This window comes from Pseudorasbora parva, chromosome 17, assembly GCF_024679245.1.
Source record: "Pseudorasbora parva isolate DD20220531a chromosome 17, ASM2467924v1, whole genome shotgun sequence".
In the NCBI taxonomy this organism is placed as follows: Eukaryota; Metazoa; Chordata; class Actinopteri; order Cypriniformes; family Gobionidae; genus Pseudorasbora; species Pseudorasbora parva.
The window spans coordinates 25,478,474-25,500,438 of NC_090188.1; the positions used below are offsets into that span (position 1 = coordinate 25,478,474).

The 21,965-nt window shown below is 38.2% G+C and overlaps 1 protein-coding gene and 1 pseudogene across 1 annotated transcript in view; one reads left to right on the forward strand and one right to left on the reverse strand.

Moving 5' to 3' along the window:
- Positions 1-21,965, forward strand: part of macrod2 (mono-ADP ribosylhydrolase 2) — a 667,187-nt gene that overhangs the window by 69,558 nt on the left and 575,664 nt on the right. The window lies entirely within an intron of this gene.
- LOC137045744 (5S ribosomal RNA) lies at positions 18,358-18,474 on the reverse strand (annotated as a pseudogene).

Consider the following 21,965-nt stretch of genomic DNA (forward strand, 5'->3'; position numbering starts at 1 on the left):
GGTTTTTTAGACTCCGGGTGTCGTGAGTGCATCTCTGTCTGAACGTGCACTGTGAATGAACTTGTCACTGATGCATCTCGACATATTTGAGTCATTTACTCTGAGTTGCGTCTAAACTGACCGTGTTATTTGCGAACATCATAGTGCTAATGAGCAAGCAGTTAAACATGCAGAGTGATACTTCTGTAGTGCGAGATGAATCGGGTCATTAGAACAAGCTGGCTAAAAAAACCACATACACACAAAATGAGATACAAGTTCTGTTCCAATAACTTGAGCTGCCACAAAAGGGAGCATTTTAAGGCATCATAGGCTCACTTCTGACTCAAAACCATTGTGCTACCTGAGATACCTTGGTTTGGTCAGGTTGCATTGAATGCTTTCTTTTGTGGAGGTCAGATAAATGTTGGGTAAAAATGTAAGTAAAAAAAAAAATGTAACAATAGATAATGCATTGCGTACCATGAACTTAACAATGAACATTTAAAAGGTCTGGGTCAATAAGGTTTGTTTTTTAATTGTAATATTCACAGTATAACTTAAATTTTTATTGTATTATTATTTTATTTTATTATTGTACATTTTTATTGTAATAATTATTAAATGCAACCTTGGTGAGCATAAGATGTTTCAAAAACATTACAACATTTTACTGACAAACTTTTGAATAGGTATCTGTGTGCATGTAAAATCTGAAATGTTGTAAATGATTTATTATATTTATAAATTAACATTTAAAGGGTTAGTTCACCCAAAAATGAAATTGATGTCATTAATGACTCACCCTAATGTTGTTCCATACCCGTAAGATGAGCGTATCCGTTCATCTTCAGAACGTAAATGTTAAGATATTTTATATGTAGTCCGAGAGTGTATCTAAATGTATGCACACTATACTGTCCATGTCCAGAAAGGGAATAAAAACATCATCAAAGTAGTCCATATGTGACATCAGTTAGTTAATTAGAATCTCTTGAAGCATCGAAAATACATTTTGGTCCAAAAATAACAAAAACAACGACTATATTCAGCATTGTCTTCTCTTCCACGTTTGTGTTTAAACCTCAAATAAAGATTCAAATGGTTATGAATCAGTGAATCGATCAATGATTCGGATCACCAGTGTCGATACACTGATTCATAACCGTTTGAATCTTTATTTGAGGTTTAAACACAAAGCTTAATAAAGTGTTTTTGTTATTTTTGGACCAAAATGTATTTTCGATGCTTAAAGAGATTCTAATTAACTAACTGGTGTCACATATGGACTACTTTGATGATGTTTTTATGGGCTGTCAAAATTGCTAAAAAATTACGTTTGAATATTCCCTCTAAAACAAATAAAATGAATATTTGAACATCTGGGCACGCATTACGTCAATAACAGGACCAATTAATACAAAGAGACTTAACTACTTGTATAGGTTGTCTTTTTAAGTTTATACATATTTGACAACGTATTACTTACACAAAAACAAGGAGATTGTTATTATAAATAATATAATTATTATATATTATTAAATTAACTAATGGCCAAGAGTCCTACATGGTTTAAATGAACAAACTTTGAGTGCTGATCAAGAGTTTTGTGCAAGCAATTTAAGGTTGTGAGACTCGCGACTCTTGTCCCAAATATAGCAGGCTTCATTCAGTGATTGATACAAATATTACTAATATTAATTGAAGTTTTGCAGCGTATTGAATGCTCCGAGCGAGCTGTGCTGTGCTAAACATGGAGCTTTTCCTTGACATGAAACAGTAAATAATCACACCAGTGAAAGCTGTGCATTTATCCTTTATTCATTGCCCTCTCCTACACAATGCTTATCAGGAAATGTATTTATTTATTTATTTTTTAATAGTGTGCTTAGCTTAACCACAAATTCAAATATTTTATATAGTTGCACAGAATTACGGAACATCGGCTGAAGCTGCGAACAACAAGGTTTTAGTTGCTTCAGTAGCTATGTTCAATAGCTAAATTGGAATATCCCATATTTTGGAAAAATGTATGTTGATGCAGTAGTAGAAACCACTGTATATTATTAATTACACGTGCCTCAGAACGCGCAGACACAATTCAACAGTTCTGGGAGGTAATTATACTGAACTACTTTTGATGACAGATTTCAGAACAGACAAAACAGTCAGATGCAGTGCAATGAGATCAGTCCACTGGTTAGTCCAGTTATGTCTTCCCATTGCAAAGTCAAGTATGTTTTGATGCACATTGAGGAATTTTTTCTGTAAATGTTTTCAATCATAATTAATTTTCTTATCGGATAAAAAGTTTATAAGACTCAATTGAACGCATTTTTTTTAATTTATGCACATTTTGGCTTTGTGTTTGGTTTGCAACATTACTGCCTGTGTAGAGAATTTTAAGTCAGCCAGTTGCATGGTTCCATGATGTTTCATTAGGCAGTAAGGATAGCTACTATGCTAGGAATAGAGCTACAGTGGCTTTTTTGTAGATGTGATGTGTTCTAATTCCACAACATCCTGCAGGTCAGGTCAGGTTTTTTTTTTTTTTTTTGGAACAAAAATTTAAAAGTTTTATCACAACATTGAATTTCTGGGACAGTTGGCATGCTTAAAAAACCCCCATAAAAAACAACTGGCTTAGAGCATCGTTGAGACTACAGAGCGTGCTTAGCAAAATCTTTCACTGTTCCTCCCTGCAGCTTAGAGACTGTTTAGTCTGATTTCTCACTGACGAGCCCTCGCACAACTCGCATATTTTAGTCTGTGTGTGTGTTAGGCATAGTATTTAAATAACTGTGTAAGCAAACTTTGAGACTTGCCACTCAGTAGCCTACAGTTTTTTTTTCTGAACCTGTGTGAACCTACCGACAGAGTGAGAGTAATTCATGTTTGAAAATAATTCTATAGTGAGATGTCCTGCGTCTACTGTCTGCATGAGGAGTGTGGCAGTATTTTCTATAAAGTTGAACACAACTCATTGATTTTTGTCATAGATCATAAAAAAATGTATCAAAGGACAATGCCAACATGATGTACCAGCATTGTCCAGAAATAGACTACAAACTTGTATACTTAAAATTGTACATTATTGAGGGACGAGATATATTTAATGAATGTTTCATAATTTTCAGTTTACACCACACACACACACACACACACACACACACACACACACACACACACACACACACACACACACACACACACGCATTTGTTTTTGTGACATATGGGGACATTCCATAGGCGTAATGGTTTTTATACTGTACAAATCGTATTTTCTATCTCCTTACACTGCCCCTGCCCCTAAACCTACCCATCACAGGAAACATTCTGCTTTTTTACTTTCTAAAAAACAAATCATCCTGTATGATTTATAAGCATTTTGAAAAGTGGGGACAAGGCCAATGTCCTCATATTTCACTCTCTCTTTGTAATACCTCATACGTCATTATACACATTTGTGTCCTCATATGTCACACACACACACACACACACACACACACACACACACACACACACACACACACACACACACACACACACACACACACTCACACACACACACGCATATGTGTGTCTTGCATAGAACTTAGTATAGTATGCAGTATGCATAGAACAGTGCATTCTGGGACTGTTATGCTATAGCTTCTGTTTTTTTTTTTGTCAGAACTAGGTATCTTATCTTATGTTGCCTAGGTGGGCAGCTTGATTGTTTTTGAAATAATAAAGTTGGGAGAGCTTAATCATTCTATCATCGTTTCCAAAGCTGGCAGTGAGTAGCAAAGTCATTCTGGTTTATTTACTAGCATGTTATATTTTATGATTCAGTGGATTTTACCACACTCACTCTCAAATAGAAAGTGACCGTGACATTGAACGCTGCACTGTTTTTCAGTGGAAATATGCTTTCCCAGCAGCAATGCTGCATGACACTTTGACCTGAGGTTGTTGCGAAACAGGATTTGTTCCTGTTGGATATTAATTGTCTTGTTTAATTACAGCTTAGTAATTAGAGGGGGCGAGACACAAATTCCCTGTTGCTAAGTCCTTGTTAATGTTTGCGTTTTCAAAGTCAAAGCTGTATGTTCTCAAGGATATGGCAACTCCCCCCCTAAACTGCCAGTTAATGGACAGAGACAAGGCTGGAGTCAGCACCTCCTTGGTGGGGGTGTGTACAGTATTATGTGTGTGTGCTGACATTGCAAACATTTCTTTGCTGAGAAGCAGAGAGATATGTTGGTTAAGAACCCCACTGGCATTAACATCTGAAGATTAATGATTCTTTAACCGCTGCCCACCAGTCATGTGATCTCACTTAGACTGATCTTAACCCTGCAGACCACAACGTGATTTACCTTACAACTTAAACCAGCCGTAGTTAGTCATTGTGTCTCCCAGTCTGGACAGACTGAAAAAACAATGATTTTACTTGTAGTGTCTTGCCTTAAAAAGCAAAAAAATTAAAAAAGCCAACAGTACACAACATGGTCATATGCATCTCAGTGGATGTCTGCGTGATTGGGTTTTCACTACGGCATAAATCCAATCCCTGCTTAAGCAAAGGACACGGACTATGGGTTTGTACATCTGGCTTAGCACATTGAGGCTTTTTACCCAGTCACACAGAGCGATGTCATGCATTTAGCCTCAGTCTCGCGTTTGTTGTCCAGTGTCCGTCTCATTGAGCCGTGGGCTTCCTGCAGTATTGCCGTGGGATGCAAGTTGCTGTGTTGAGATAACAGGCCCAACCCAGCTGCGTTATCACGGTCTCCCTTCCCGTTAATCGGCTTTCAGCCTAGCGCAAATAAAGTTTTAGTGTTTCTCTGCGTGATGGGGCTAGCCTGCTTAGTTAAGAGAATGCAAATGGCAGGCCAGGCAGGGTTAATTTACTCAGAGCTAGTCTCAGGGCAAACCATCCGTCATTGGCTCTAAACGCCGCTCACGTCTGCAGTTTTGCTCTAGCGTGAATATAAAGACTTATTATGAACTGTTAAAAAGATCCCTGAGCCTGAAATCTGGGTTTTATTTACACAGTAGTAAGTAGAAAACAACAGCTCGGTTTATGGATGCAATCTGTTATTCGTTATTTTTTTTTTTTTTTAGCACTGCTGTTTATTCTTCTAGAATATTCTATGCACTTTCAAGATAATTTTTTACATTTTTGAAAGCTCCCTTACCCGGTTCTCTGGAGATGCCAATGAAGCGAGATGCAGACACAACTTGATTAAGCTCACGTAATTGTCAAAGAGCACCATAAACAGAAGTTGCTCATCAGCACTCATGAATATGCAGCAAATATTTATAGGATTGCACTGTTGTGTAGAACAATAAGAGCAGGGCTCATGGCAATCTGGGGAAAGGTTAATGACTCAATGAGGGAATCCAGCCATTACCTTCTTTTTTCCCCCTCCTAAAGCGGTTCCTGACCTTTGCAGACCCGTAACGCCACGCTTCTGCTATCAGCGTTTCACGTGCAGCCCTCTTTTCACACTTATCAGCTGCACTTTTGCACAGAGACATGGATATAAACACTTCAGCTTTACAGTGGTGGATAAAAATGCGTGAGAATGTTTTCACTTTCCAGTCATTAAGTGTTCCATTTAAGAAATATCACTGAAGCAAGAGTGCTGTTCTATCAGAGGTATTTACAGCCGGTCCTGGAGCCATCACATTAACTATGGTGCAAACAAACAAAAACAATCTACTCTGCTTTCACTCAACACATTTATACTTATAAAAAGTAAAAAATTATTAGACTTATAATTGTTTGATTTATATTGTTTAGTATTTATAATAATTTATAATAATAAATAAATAAATACATATTTTTTATTTATGTATTGGATCCGATGTATTAGTTAGACAACCAGAGCCAATTAATGATAAATGAATGAATGAATTAACCTTATATAACAATATTTTTAATTTCTAATTTGATTTGAATATACATTTATAACAGCTAAAATATATATAACATAAATATATAAAAGTTGTTCTTTGATCTCAGTTTAGTGCTCAAATCCATTTTTCTTGATAATGTATTGTTGGCAATGATGGCAAGGAACAGATCATCCGAATTTTGTGTAACAAATTATTTAATGTTGTACTCGCCTCTGGTTGTATTTATGTTGATAAATAAAGGAGAGAACAAAGCTCAAAACCACGATTGAAAGTTTTGAGGGACACAAGAAAGTTTTGAGCCGTGTTAAATGGAGACCCTTTAAGCATTTCCTCCCTCTCTATCTTTATCTTGATTCCCAACAGCAAGTGCACGACTGCGGAGCTTGGTTTACGGCAGATGTCTTTGCTGGTTCTGACTGAGGAAGCTGCCATTGTGCTCTTCTTCATTTCGAGGTGTCTGCATAAATTGACAGCACTAGAAGAAAAAAAAGTTGCTGCAGTGGATTTGGTTTTTCTTCTTTTCAAAGCAAAGTCACACAAATACAGGCCTCAATTCATCGTCAGGGGAAGAATGTTGCTATGCATCGCTTAACAAGCTAGTGTTCAAACAGAGCTTCCTCTGATTTACTGCTGATGGGGGAATGTGATTAATGCTCCCTTTTAAAACCCTCGTACTTTAGTATGTGTCGCAGCCCTACCCATTATTCCCAGGATGGCACATTATTTCAGCGTTTCATGTCAGACAGCGAATCTTAGATGGTTTATAATTCACTCGCATCGTCTCCAGCCACAACAAAGTGTTTTAATTTGTTAATAAAGCAGGACAGTTTATATCTACAGATTTTTTTAAAAACTCATTTGTAAATATTCCATTGTTTGCATTAACATTCACATGCTTGTTTTCTGTAAAATATGAATTCTTGATGAGGGTGATGCAATATTACATTAAAAGCATTTGTCAGCTGTGACCAGCCCCGATTCTGTCAAGATTATTCTGTGAATTTATACACCGGCCGGATGTTGTTTTGACAGATTTGACAGTTGTAGAATTTTGATGAATAAAACCTGCCAATATCAGAATTCACAGTAGTTCAGGTTGTTGCCCGATTGTATACCTTTTAATTTGTGTTAAGATTGTGCCCAATTTTTTTTGCACAGGTCCATTGAACGCATCCTCCCACTGTGATCTAAACAAACAAGCTATTTAGCATTACCAGAGGTCATTCACCTCTAGGGTTTGGTATCGTTTAGGTTTTTTATGATTCCGGTGCCAAACCGGTACTATTAAAAACGTACCGGTGCCTAAACGGTGCCTGAACTCTGAGCTACAAAACAACGATAGATAACATTTAAGAATGGCTTTTTATTTATTTCTATATAAAAAAAGCATTGTTTAAATGTAACAATTCATTAAAAGTTTAAGTATACTTCAATATATTAATAGACACAGTAAAGGCTAAGCCGTCTAACCCAACTATAATTTAACACTAAATAACAGCACTAATACTAGTGATATTAGAGCACTAATAACAGCAAAGTAGTCTGTATTCTTGGTCTGCTACAAACCAGCTTCAGTTTAGCATTATTTTGCATTAATATGACCATATTTTCAGGCTAAATATTTTAGAATGCGTCGCCTTATTGTTTCCATGGCAACGTGTCATGCTTCTCACATGACACACAGCAGCTGCAATCATACTGTATGACAGCTCAGCTGAATCAGTTTATTTAGTTTTGTTACTTATTATGTCATGAGCTATCTGATATTCTGATTTTCATATATGTGTAAGTAAATGTGTTTTGTCATAATGATCATGTTAGTTGATCTTTAATGCGCGATGCGCGCCACCATGTTAATTTGCGCCTCAGAGATTTGGATCTGTTGGATTTACCTCACGTAAATTCATCCTCGTCTCATGAAATACATGAAAGTAAGTGACCGGTGAACTTGGAGAAGAATAGAGTAAACTATATAGTAACATATATAATGTGTATCTGAAATGTATAAGTATTTTTTGATCACTTCCATAGACATCAGTGTGTTTTTGCTGCTACTTATGTGCATTTAAATGAAATGTTAAAATAAAACGTAAAATAAACGTTACGTAAAAAACCTCTGAAACGTAAAATAAACAAGACGACTTGGTTGAAAACACTGAATCGTTGTGATATGTGACGAGCGCTGAGCATGTCTGTCTCGGGCTCAGCGCCAGCCAAAGCGTGAAAGCACGTTTGATGGCACCGAAATGAGGAACCGAAATCTGCGTTCTGATTCGGTCCGGTGCATACCGATTATATAGGTACCGGTGCTTTATTGGCACAGGGTTTCGGTACCCAACCCAAAACACTCCCACCCCACCCCACACCTGAAAGCTATAACAATGTAATTAGCAACTGTGTTGAGTGAGATTTTTTTTTTGGTGCTTTTTTCGATCAACATTCCCATGTTTTTCTGCCTTGTCTTAAAAAGCCTAAGGGAGGCCCCTAGCTGTAGCCTTTTTTAGCCGTAGTTTTGAGGTAAAATGGCTGCTACTATGCTTAATTTATAAGTACCACAAGCATTCTGAGGTTAAGTTAGTATGCTCCCTGTCTGAGATAGTCAAGAATGCTTTATGTGAGGTCCCTCTGTCAGATTTCTCAAGGTGGGTTCTTTCTCTCCTCTCTCCATTAGCAGGCCATTAATCTGAGGGCTTGAACTAAAGTCCTGACACTAGGGCTGTTTGTATTTTCAGTCAACCTATTTCTCTTTGTAATGACCTTCCACCACTATAATGTCTTAAATTCTCTCTCTCTCTTCAATAGTATATGGATTTAAATCTTTAGTATACAGTTTTTTAAAACTGATATTTATTTTTTCTCTTGGTGTGAATGCTGTTCATGTATGTAGATTTTATGATACTTTCTTTTGGCCAAATTTTATACCGGCAGCACATATCCTTTGTGAAGAGAGTCCCAGTCACAATGAATGCATTGTGCTGATTATTTACTCAATATGTCGGTGCACTTTGTGGTTTTATGCTTATTACAGTATTGGAGTTTGCTTAGAAGCATGCTATCATTCAACTCTATTGGAAACCATAGTAAGTCGAGTTTCCTGTGTACTTCTGGCTCTATAGAGCATTTCAAATCTGTTGTAGAAAGGATGCAGATAGACAGACGTTTTTGTAATTTATCCTGTCCAAAGCTTGTGAGAATGTAAATCGGGAACAAAAGAGACTTGTTCCTAATTTTCACTCACACGACAGAAAAGTAAACAAAGTACTTTTCTCAACTTAAATCCTGTTTTGTTTGTTGTGCTCCGCAGCAAATGCAGACCGGCATGTTCTCCGCCTCATTTTATCCTAGCCGGCAGACTTTTTTCCCCTCCGCACCTCACCAAACTTGCAGTTTCACTCCTTTTCAAACTAATTGACTTTAATTTGCCTTTTCTTCCCTCCTTAATTATGGTCTGAATCTTCGTGTCACAGCAAGTGCCATTTTAAAAGGTATTGGCCAATAAAAAACATGAGTGTGACTGATGTTAATTAATATTCATGCTTTATGATGTGTGATACTGGTCCTTTGTGGCTCACGATACCCTTCGGCCATTTAGCATCATACGGTAAGCACCGATCTACTGACCGGGGCTAACGAGCCTTGTCCCTTGAAATGGAGCCCGGTAAGGAAATGGACCTGAGGGGTACATTATCTTAACACAATGAGTGCGTTTATATGTCCGGTGCTGAGGAACATTTTAAAGGGAATTTCATTTCCCTTTGTTAATATGTTTAGCTCAGTATTTAGAGTCTTTCGTTTTCCAAATGACTCATTAGAGGTTAGATTATGACCTGCTTTATTGACAATATTTGCAGGCTTTTATTTCAGGACAGCTTAATCAATGGCACTTTGTTGCAATTTATCCTTCTTCGATTTTTACTTGATTTTTGTTGGTGTTGATTTAAATAATGATTATTAAATTTTGTGCAATAATACTTTAGTTGTTTCCTCAAGGAGGATCTCGCATCCTCCAGAATGGGAGGGGATGTTAATTAAACCACTGCCGTTGAATTTTTCCAATGTTTGTAATGGGGCTGCTGTATTATTTAAACGCTCCAGTCTGTGGCGTTGCAGGGTAAACAATAACCTCTTGCCGCAACCCAAAATTTAAATGAGGCTTTCATAAAACCTTTCCTGGTTTACTCGTGTTCTCTGATATCAAATATGCAGCCATGCCACACTTACAGTATCTGATGTTGTGGTAATTTAGGTCTGGGGTAAGAGTGCTTCTGATGCAAATGTAAGCTCCAGGACCTCAGCAGACAGACAGCCGTACTCAACAGCCTGTACTAGTGCAATTACCTGGAAACTTTGCCTGTCTTTTCACCCCTCTTGTTTCTTTACATCAGTCACTATGGAATATTTAAGTTGTGAAATTCACTCAGAGATTAAGTGCAGTTCACTGTTGAGTTGCCTCATCTTTTTTAATAACACAAGGAGGTCGTGAAGGCAGTCCATTTGTCCCATTTCTCCCTGCCTTGGAAAACCAGCTCAAGGTTGCTGTTTGAAATGCACATCTCCAGGCTGTGTAAATAAATTGCCTTTGAAAGTATATTCTCCGTGCTTGGGTTTAAAGACCGGGCTTTGTGCTGGTGATTTGCAGTTTTCACGTGGGGAATTCTGTACGTGGTCATCAGGTTGATGATTTGAATGAATTGATTAATACAAATCTACAGAATTCGCATTCCATCGTATCCTAGGAATCATAGGAACGGTGAAACTTTTAAATAACCTGTCTCAAGCGTTTTGCTCTGTACGAGGACAATCCCTTTTCTTGTTCCATTGTCAAATCGATATGGATTACCCTGGGAAAGATTGTGAATACCAGATCTGTTCAGTAGCAACCGTTCTGCACTTCTACCCAGTGTTTATCTATTATGAACTGAAATTGAGTTTGTTCACCTGAATGGAGTTTTATTAGCCCTGTTTTACTAAAATGTATCTCATTCGATGTTGCCTGTTTAAAATTCTGCCTTGCTGTGTATTTTCACATCAGAGCTCATCAAAAGTCCACTGAAATTGGAAGAGAAGTGAATAAATCATTTTACAAGGTCACAAATCTATGAAATGCTGTTACTAACATCTTTCCTGTTTATTTGTTTGCATAAACTGGGAAGCCTTTGCCTCGTTTTAGGCAACTTTGCCCAAAATCTGCTTCTTGTTTTTCAGATATTGTCCAGATCACAAGCTGGACCGCATTGATCTGTCTAAATTTTACCCAAACCCCTCAGTCGAGCTTTCTTTTATAGATGCCATAATAAAAGTGAAAACAAGGCTGTAAAGGGTAGAGATGTAGTATTTATTGAGTTGATGTTCCTTTTTGGGTCATGGAGAATATGATGGAGAATAAAGAGGAAAAAAAGGGTGACCACACATAATAATGCTTATAATACTTAGTTTATTACATATTTTTTTCAATTTTGCTTTCACTCAAATAGTAATGTTAACTTTTAAAATAATGTAAGGCAAATACAACAGAATTTTTTTCAGTAGTTTTCTCATTTGCAAAAGGGTGTTTGACTGTGGTTTTCAACTGCACACTTTTAATGACTGGCAGCGAGAGCATAATGAGGTTATGTTTTGATCCCTTCCTCTCAAAGGAAAATATTTGAGGTCTCTCGGTAATGTACTTTTGAAATGAGTGCAATTAATGATTTTCCTAATGCATAAATATTCACGATCAAAGTATTGTGAAAGAAGAAGCCAGAGCTTTAAAACTTACGGCGGTACTTTTATCAACAAAGCCAGATCTGCTTTTAAAAATACTTTTCCATTTGAATTACGTTTTAATCAATTCTATTAGCATCTCACAGGGCGTACCTTTTCTTTCAAGGGGTTTAATAATGACTGCACTGGCAAACATTAAGCTATTGACTTATGTCCTCTGGAAGCCTTTGGAATGGGCTTTTAATGGGAAATATCTGCTCTGAGGGTGTATCGGGCCTAAATCATCATTGCAGTTTGAAGTAAAGCTCTTTGTTCAGTAGTAATTGTATGAGTTTCCGAGGGCCTCCCCAGCCATAAATTAGTGATGACGGTGTTTGCAGAAACGGATTTCAGATGGATGTTGCAGTAACTGATCTCACAGCCTTTTGGTAGGGTGGGGGACGAACACGGCTAGGAGACACTTGCACTCCTTCTGCGCTTTTGCTCCTCTCTGGCAGCCTAATGGATCACAAAGCCCTTGAATATGGCACTGTTCGAACCTCCCCTGGAGGCCTTTTGATGGAAAACATCCTTGCGAGGCCACAGTTGGCGCCTGGGCATCAGGAGCCTCTCAGACGCCACAGATATACCGCCGCCTTTTAACAAAACCTTTTAATGGAGTTATAGAGTGTGTTAGTGAAGGTGTTGGGTCTGATGTTTGAGCATTAACTGGTTTAGAAGAAGATTTATGAGTTTTTGAGGGAGTTGAAAGGTCTTATGGTATTCTGCATGGTGTTTTTTCATCTGTAAACATTGTTTACTGTAAATACTGAATATTAATGACTATCTATAACAATCCAGTGGATTCAGGGGGAAATGGAGAACTTTCTGAAATGAAGTTGGCGCATTTGCTTAACTTTTATTTTTTTAAAATTCTGATATTTCCCATTTCCCATGTCTCACAGTTCCACCACTGGCTCTTTCTTTCAACAACTCTAACGTGCTTTAAACACATCAGGCACCTTGTCATCTCTCCCATCTGCGCACTTTGTTATTTCCTGCCCTCTGTTGCTGTTGTTGGCTCCAGTGTCTGTTCCCAACTCGCTACATCTGTTGTCATTCTCTCACCCCTAGCAAAGTGTGACCTCACACTCCTGTTTGTGTGGAACGAGGTGTTTTTAAAGAGTCCTCACGCTCCCATTGGCTGTCGCTGTCAGGTAACGCCCCATGGCGACGGTTTGTTGGTAAGATGCTCTCCGTTGAAGCCCGGAAATGTCAAACAGTCAAGGTTGAATGTTCTAGGATGGAGATGGTTTTGGCCTGCCTTATTTTTTAACAAATGACTCATTTTGATCATTTTCATTAGTGTCTGTGTAGTCTGTTCAGCTCCCTCAACGTACGTTATCTTGTTCAAAACAAGCTAATGGGCACATTCTAATGAAACGCATCTGTTCAAATGGCTTCCTCACGGTTTGATCAATTCTAAAGCTGTTAATTAAAGTGATGGGGAAGCCTGTACGTCTTGCAAGCTCTGCTGCTGATTTCGGCGCAATCGATTTCTGCAGCATTGATGAACGGATCGAGTGTCTTGTCAATCTGTCCATTCACACTGAACAGCAATTGTATGCAACCCTTACAACTGAATTTCTTTTTTACTCAAGGCTGCACGCACTTGAATTAGAGGTCAGTGTCAGTCAACTTCAAAGGAGAAAAGAGTGAGATGTAGCCTTTTCTCATCTGAAGTCTGTCGCTAGAGTTCACCTTCAGCCTGTTTAGTATGCCAAAGACATATAGGTGAATGCAGAGCTGGTCAGCTCCTATTTTCTCAGCAGGTTGTACAGTCTGCCTCATGAAACCAGCCATAGCTGTAAAACAGAGGCGACTGGACAAGGTTTTAAAGATTTAATTTGATCACTCTGTGGACAATAGGAACCGTTTCTGTGAATTTATTTCAATTTGAGCCTACTTAAGATTCAAATTAAATACACACAGCCACACAGAATAAGATATTTTATCTCTGAAAATTTGAAAGCTTTAGGAGGCAAATTACGTTTTTAGATGACACATTAGAGAATCGTTTGGTAAAGGTGGTTGTTTTTTCAATGCTTTGAACAACTATGACTGTGCTGTCATGATGACACATGCATTGTGTGTGTACAGTGTATACATCTAAAAATGTATATAAAAGATGTACATATGTGTGTATGTTTGTGTATATACCTCGATCAGGCATAACATTATGTGAAGTGGTGAAGTGAATAACACTGATTATCTCTTCATCACGACACCTGTTGTAAAATGTGTTCGTTTTCCCGAGGTAGCAAGAACAAAATTTGTTCAGGCCATTACATTCCATACTTCATGAGAAAAGCAGGTGCTGAACAACTCATTTTATCTGCATTAACCCCACCCACTTTAAATGTCTAACCAATCACACAATACTTCTCAGACAACCGCAAGAAAAAAGTTCTGCTCAACCGATGTGTCGAGAACAAGCTGCGAGAAAAAATATGACGTAATTTTGTTCTCGCAGCCCAGTGGGGTTTTTTTTTTCTCTGTTCTTGCGGAGTATGTTGTAGTATTTAGAAGCAGGAAAAATGGACAAGTGTCATGGGTGTCCAAGGCTCATTGATGCATGTGGGGAGCGAAGGCTGGCCTGTGGGGTCTGATCAAACATATGAGCAACTGTAGCTCAAATTGCTCAATAAATAAATACTGATTCTGATAGAAAGGTGTCAGAATAAACAGTGCATCGCAGTTTGTTGCGAATGGGGCTGCATAGCCGCAGACCAGTCAGGGTGCCCATGCTGACCCCTGTCCACCGTCGAAAGCACTGCAATGGAAGAACAAGGAAAAACAAGGCGACCTGGTCTGATGAATCACGTTTTCTTTAACATCACGTGGATGGCTGTGTGCGTCTATCTAGTTTCATGAAATTGTGAGTTCTTTAATAATTTTCAATCTGTCAAAACCAATATACTCAAAGCTCCCCAAATGAAAAGTGTCTTATTTTTTAAGAGACTTGATTGATATGTTACTCTCTGTTCTTCCAGCTGTCCTTTTAAATGACAGTGGAGAAATGCATGCGTGAGTTGCCCTCATAAATCCACAAAAACCTTGCCTCCCACACTTTTCGTCTGTGCGGCTTCTGGACCCTGTTGGACACACTGGCATTCCACCCTCATCAGTGTTCCCCCCGCCTCCTCTCACCTGCCATCGTCCTCTCTGTCATCGAAGGGATAATTAAGTCGATCCCCAGTTAGGGTCCTGAGGCCCCGCAGGACTGACCGTGTGCCAAAGCACGATGCCTGCTGACCTAGGAGACTTATTTCCCCACCTCCGGCCCCGTTGATAGATGGATGAATCCATTTTGAATGGAACTGCATATTTGCTCTTTTTGTACGTTATCTAATAATGGATTGGCCATGCATATATGTGGGGAATTACTTATGCTTGGCTAAGTGAATTAGCCCAAAACCATGGCCATCTGGCTTATGAAAATGAGCAAGGAGGGAGGGAGAAGTGCAGGAGTTAGAAACCAGATTTACATGATCAATTTGCATAGTGCTTTCTTTTTGTTTGGCACCAATGTCCACAACAAAAAGTTACTGACTACCCACACATAATCTGGCGTAATTTCCATCTCCTTTTTTTTTTGCGGGGTCCTCTGGAGGTCTTGGCCTCCTATACAATTGCTAAACGAATTTGGTGCCTTATGCTCTCTTGCCTTTTTGACATAATTCGATTAGTGACCTGGTAAGCATTATTGTGAACGGACCTCTTCATACAGGTTCAAAGGCCTTTGGTGGGACGGTCCGTATCACGTTAGACACCACCCACCGCCCCCTCAGTCTCCAACTGTTATTGTGTCGCCACACATAGGAAAGGCATGATTAATGACCGAGCTCATGGAGACATTGTCAGCCACCGGTGACGAGGACAAAATAGACACCCCGTCACGTTAACCTCTTGCTCCAGAAGCAGTCGGCTGGGTGGAGGGACACAAAGTATTGTATGGAGGTTCCTCACAGGAAACTGAAGTTTAGAGATGTCGCTTGTAGACAGGAAAAATATAAAATGGTGTTTTATTAGAGATGTTTCCTTACAGGAACATGGAAGGCCAGGGACACAAGGCGAGGGCTTTGTCTTTTATAGAGTAAGAAAAAAATGTAAATGATCTATTGTTAGACTGACACTAGATTTGTAACCCCGCTCATCTCTCCTTAGGCAGTTCAGGCAAACATTTATAGAACCTTACTCAAGTTTTGGATCACCTCATTGATCAAACCTGTGCCTTCAAATCCCGTTCCACACAAATCACTGCCGTTTCCATTTTCAACTGACGTTTTAGAGCTTTATCTTGTGAGCAGATATTTAATGTTTTATTACAACGCAGACGCCATTAATACAAAGCCAGTTTTCCTTCCTGCTAATAATAGTAGGGCTTATTAATTGAAAATGAAGAACGGGCCTGCCAGGCAACCCGGCAGAGTTTTCCAAAACTGAGGAGAGCAGAACTTCATCTTCGTTTGTGTTTAAATGAAACGTCTGCATACTAGAGCAGGGAAATAATTAGCAACTAAAAAAAAATCTGGGGAAAATTTTCATCCTAATCCCCAGACAGGATTTGTATTGTTGTCATGTTATCACTGGTTGAGAAAAGAGGGCGGGAGAAAAATGCTAATGTGAGCAGAACTGTAAGGAGATTTTTTGCTAGAAATTTTGAAAGGTGCTTGCCTGTGCAGATCTTTCTGCCATGATATATCAATGTGTGTGTATGTATATATTATCAATATGTTATCAAAATATATTATACACATTAGAACACTTCTAAAACGCATACATACATACATACATACATAATACATAATACATGCATGAATTCTGTCTTAACTCCCAGTGTCCCTAGAGAGAAATCTCCTTCAGAAAAAGAAGGAATTTCTCATGTGCAGGATGAAAGTGAGTTGTAGACTGAATGCTTTGCCACTTCCTGTCGTTCCATAATCCTGTTCTTATCAGCACAGCTGTCAGCCCTTAAATGAAGTCGGGCTCCTGAACTCATTTACAACTGTGACACTCAAAACCTTCACTACTTCCTCTCACTACATGTCACACACTGACAACATTTTCATGTTTCATATGGTTACACCAGTGTTTGCAACAGGATTCTGTGTAGCCTTTTATGTTTGTTTTCTTTTAATGATACCATTTATTGTAACAACTCTTTTGCATATAATATTAATAATAATAATAATAATTACATTTTATATATATAATATATTAGACTTTTTTTTAAAGAGCATTTTTTTTTTTTTTTTGCTTGTGATAAAGACAGATTGTCTAAGCAAAGCACAATGAATCTGTAACATACAGCATTGGTTATTGGTCAATATTGTGTAATTTTTATATTGTAATTTTTTTATTGATCTTCATCAGTTAATATTAGATAATTATTTGGGCATGCTTATTTTCCCTGTTTTTACACTTGGATTACCTTTGCGATCATCCGAAGTTCATGTCAATTTTAGCTTACTAAATAAAAATTATATATATTGTCATTTGTGGTTTGCCTGGAGTGATACATGAAATATAATTGTAACAGTGGAAGTTGGCAATGGAAAGATTGAGACAATCTAGAAACGGAGGCCTTTGTCTTTTTACTTCAGAATAATCAGCATTTTGACCTAATTTTTATTGTATCCAGAATTAGTGATGCACCGGTTATGATTTTTCATGACAGATTCCAATACTGCTCCCCTCCCCCCAAGCAAACTAACTGATTCTGATACCAATTTCTGGCTTTATTTCCTTTATTGTTACAAACAATAAAGAATGGGAATATACATAAACAAGATGTTAACTTGGTATTTAACAGGTCAGATTGGCTTTTGGCTATTAAAAACGGTAACTGTAACCATCTGAAATTACTGGGAGTAACTGTGGATTTAGCATCAGCATTTAGCTTCAAACTTAAAATAAAATAAAACTAGTCTTAGATTCAAACATTAACTGTAACCATGTGAAACACAGCAACTGCATAGCAACAAAAAGAAGCATTTCAGCTAAGTCTGTTTTGTTTCTTATCCAACACGTGAGAAGCTGAGCTAAACAAATGTTCACTGTCTACACTTGAGCAGGGCGTGAACAGGTACACGCACACAACTTCAGTTAGCGTGGGAGATCAAAAATTACATGTTTGCGAATGATTATGTAGTTTGTGCACACGGGCACAAAAATACAAAAATCTGAATAATGACCGGTCAACTGGTGCATCCCTATATAGAATCTTAGCAGGTCCGTCCTTTTATCACATCATTCTAGTAGTGTCCAATAACTTGTGCTTTTTGTGTGATAATAATAATAATAATTTGTTATATTTATATAGCGCTTTTCTAGGAACTCAAAGTGCTTTACATAGGAGGGGGAATCTTCTCAACCGCCACCAATGTGCAGCATCCACCTAGATGATGTGACGGCAGCCATATTGTGCCAGAACGCCCACCACACACCAGCTGATTGGTGGAGAGGAGACTGATGAAGCCAATAATTTTATGGGGATTATTAGGAGGCCAAAATGGACAGGGGACAATGGGCAAATTTGGCCAGGTTGCCGGGGTTACACCCCTACTCTTTATCGAAGGACATCCTGGGATTTTTAACAACCACAGAGAGTCGAAACCTCGGTTTAACGTCTCATCCGAAAGACGGTGCTCTCCATCACTGTACTGGGGTGTTAAGACCCACACAGACCACAGGGTGAGCACCCCCTGCTGGCCTCACTAACACCACTACCAGCAGCTACCTGGTTTTCCCAGTTGGTCTCCCATCCAGGTACTGACCAGGCTCAGCCCTGCTTAGCTTCAGTGGGAAACCAGTCTTGGGCTACAGGGTGATATGGCTGCTGGATGTGTGTATGGTTAATGCCATAAAGGCAAATTACTTTGTGGTCATTATAATGTCTATTTATAGTTACCAGTCCTCATTGTATTATCACAAATAATTTTGTTTTTATTATGATTAGTGTCTTATCAGCTCAATGTTCAGTTTGCATTTCATTCTACTCGTAACGTGAACTGTTCATGATCTTCCTTGGGACTCGGAAAAAGTATTTGACGGTCAACATCAAAGAGCCAAATTGCACGGCACTGGCTTTGCCCATGACCAAATGATCCCAAAGAGATTTGTAATGGAGTTCTTTTTTTGCCAGCTAGCGGCGCCTCATTTCCTGTCATCTCCTCACGTTCATTTGACAATGGCCTTCTGAGCGAGTGTATGTGCGTGTGTGTTAAAGAATAGGCGGACAGACCACAAGAATGCCATGGTATACTGTCATCTGTCACTTTAAGCCATATGTGTGTCCATTTAGGGACTGTCCTGACTTTCTGAGGCTTGTCATCTGGGATAGGCATAGTCATAGGAAGGTCTTAAGCAGCTGAGAGACGTGGATTAGACCAGCTTATTTCCTTAGACTCTTCTAGTGGATCATTGGATTGCAGTAGCTTTGCTAGATTTTTTTTTTCATTTGAGAAATTGAAAATTAATTTTCTGTAGTGTTATTTCGCAAACACACCGATTAACCTCATATTATTTAAGAATCGCTGGGTGGAAAATAATTGGTTTGTTGTTTGGTGTGATACAATAGCACTTAAACCTTCCTGCAGCTTAGAGTGACATACAGTAGCATCTGCTCAAACAGGCAGTCTATATTAATGCTCATGGGAACATTTTCAGCGCCTAGAAGTGGCAGCATAAAACCTAAAGTCATACATGTACAATGTGATATATAATTGATATATGGAGACTATTTGGATACTGTTTTTTTATTATTAAAAAATTAAAAAAAATTAATACCTTTAAGCAAGATGGCAAGAAGACAAATTTCTAATTTATGTATGATTTATGGGGATTTAAAAAAGAGGAGTGTGAGGATTTTTACATTAAAAAAAACATTTTTTTTAGGGTGGTTTTGACACACTGCAGATACACATTTATGTTTATGCGCCTTGTAAAAGCGAATTTTGCATATTATGTCTCATTTAAAGTGACAGAAGCATAACACACCTGTTGCCGTCATTTAATGTTAATAAAACAAAAGACAAAGAAAAAAATATCACTTTTGTAGCTGTTAACAATGATTGATTATATTTGAATTATACACAATGTTATTTAAATCATTTTTGATGATTTCTCTACCTGACTGCTATTAGACTAACCTGAAAAACATAAACCCCTATTCATTTCATTCGTATTTTTGCTCCTGTTTTTATCCATGCTTGTAATTTGTTTATTATTTTTTATTTAGATGCACTCAAATAACCCTAGATCATCACGTTTTCATATTTCATTTATCTACAATATGAACTGCAATATCGATATATCAGTTTTTCCAATATTGTCCAATTACACTGTAACTCTTCACACTGACCTTTATCAAACTTCTCAGAGCTAATGCAGTACACAACCACCCATCTCTCCTCACCTAGAGCGGAGGCAGTGATACAGAGACCTTGAGGCATCGATGTGACAAAGCCGATGTGCAGATAAATGGTGACAGCCAGTATTTAGAGCCTGCTGACACCACTGATTGTCCGAAGTTGTAGTGGAGGCAGCCAGACCTACTTCCAGATTGTCCCAAAGAGAGACTCAGAGGCCTTGGGGGGAGACAGGCCTGTGTTGTGGTTAAGTGTAAGTGTACTGATGCCGACTGAAGTGTTGTGTAAGAAGCACCGTAGGGAGGTGGTATTAGTCTCACAGTTCCTGCAGAAGGTCAGACTCACAGGCCGCATGGCACTTTTTCTTCCAGTTGTACGATTCTCTCTGAACCTGTTTTTTTGTTTCTAAAAGCATTCAAAGTTCTCATATGTTTTCAAGGACAGAAATCGAGTGAAGAGGTTTATATGATACAAGCGGTACTGCATGATGAGGCTGTTTCTATTTAATTTTCCAGGTTTTCGATCAACAATGATTTCCCTTATCCTGAATTTTCTTTAGAACTTCTTGAGTGGAATGGCTCAGTACATTGAGTCAGAACTCAGAGGCATCATGCATCTTTTTTTGAGGGGGTGTTCTTGACTTGTTTAGTGCCCTAGGCGAGATGAGACATAAGCAGGCCCATCTACAATCTACACCCACAGAACTCCGACAAAGTCTAGGCATATTTCAGCAGAATTTTATTAGAAGTAATTCATGAAAATGCATTATGTTGTTTAATCACTGTACAACATGGTAAATTCATTGACGTTTAATTAATGCATTTGGTATCAATGAACAATGTTTTACACCATTCAGTAATCTGTTAATGTTAATTTATCAATATACAAATGTTTGTAATATTTTCATTTGACATATTACCTAAATATTGGTATATTAAAATGTTTTATTATATGTAAAATTAACATGAACATATTGCTAACAACTAATGCATTAGCTAATTGATTCTTACTGTAAAGTGTTATAAATAAATTGAATGTTTTGCAAATGTTTAAGCTACCAATAGGAGTGTAGTAATTTCAGCTCCACATTTTACTATGAATACAATTTTTTCTTCCCAATAAACAACACCAAAACAATTGGCTGGTTCCATTCAGGCCTGGCCATGACCAAAGAAAGCAAAAACAAAAAACCTTTTCAACAACAGTGTTTCTGTTCTATACATGTTTTTAGTGGTAGTTTTGACAGGTTTCAGTTGTTCAATCCATGACCTTTTTTTCTGACCAACTAACATTTAGAAGTACAAAATCGGCTTCTGGAAGGTTTTTGCAACTTCTCTCACTCTTTTGATTCTGAAAATTGACCGTAACCTTTCTGATATTATCACCATTGCTTGAGTATCAAGACAAAGTGACCTTTAGCTGCTCTTATATACAACGGTTGTCTTAAAATCTAAAGAGACCTCATATTGACTAGTTCTTTTCAGAAAATCTCTCACTGGCAGTCACTAGGCTGTCTGACGGCATTTCACTTTCATCCGTAGATTTTAAGTGAATCCACTGGTGTTATTTGGTGTAATACATTTTTTTTTCTATTTCCATATCAATTACACATTGACATTTAAAATAAACCTTGTTGGTGTCGAAATAATCTGATTGCATCTCCCTCTTGCGGGCCATATCAGAAGCCTACATCAAATCAGAATACATAACACCAATGCACCAGTTGGCATTACAGCATGTCTTCACCATCTGTCAGTTGCGTATATCTGGCGGGTCGCCTTACCGGCATGCAGATACGCCGTTGACATTTAAACTTTGGCCCTCTCGCAAACGGGAATGCTAACCAGATCGAAGTTGGGCCCGACACGGTCCTCAGAGGGCTAAAGGACAATTGTACCACACGAGAACTTTCCAAGGGAATGCACTGATTATTCCCAACAAGAGCAGATATTCTAGACAAATACC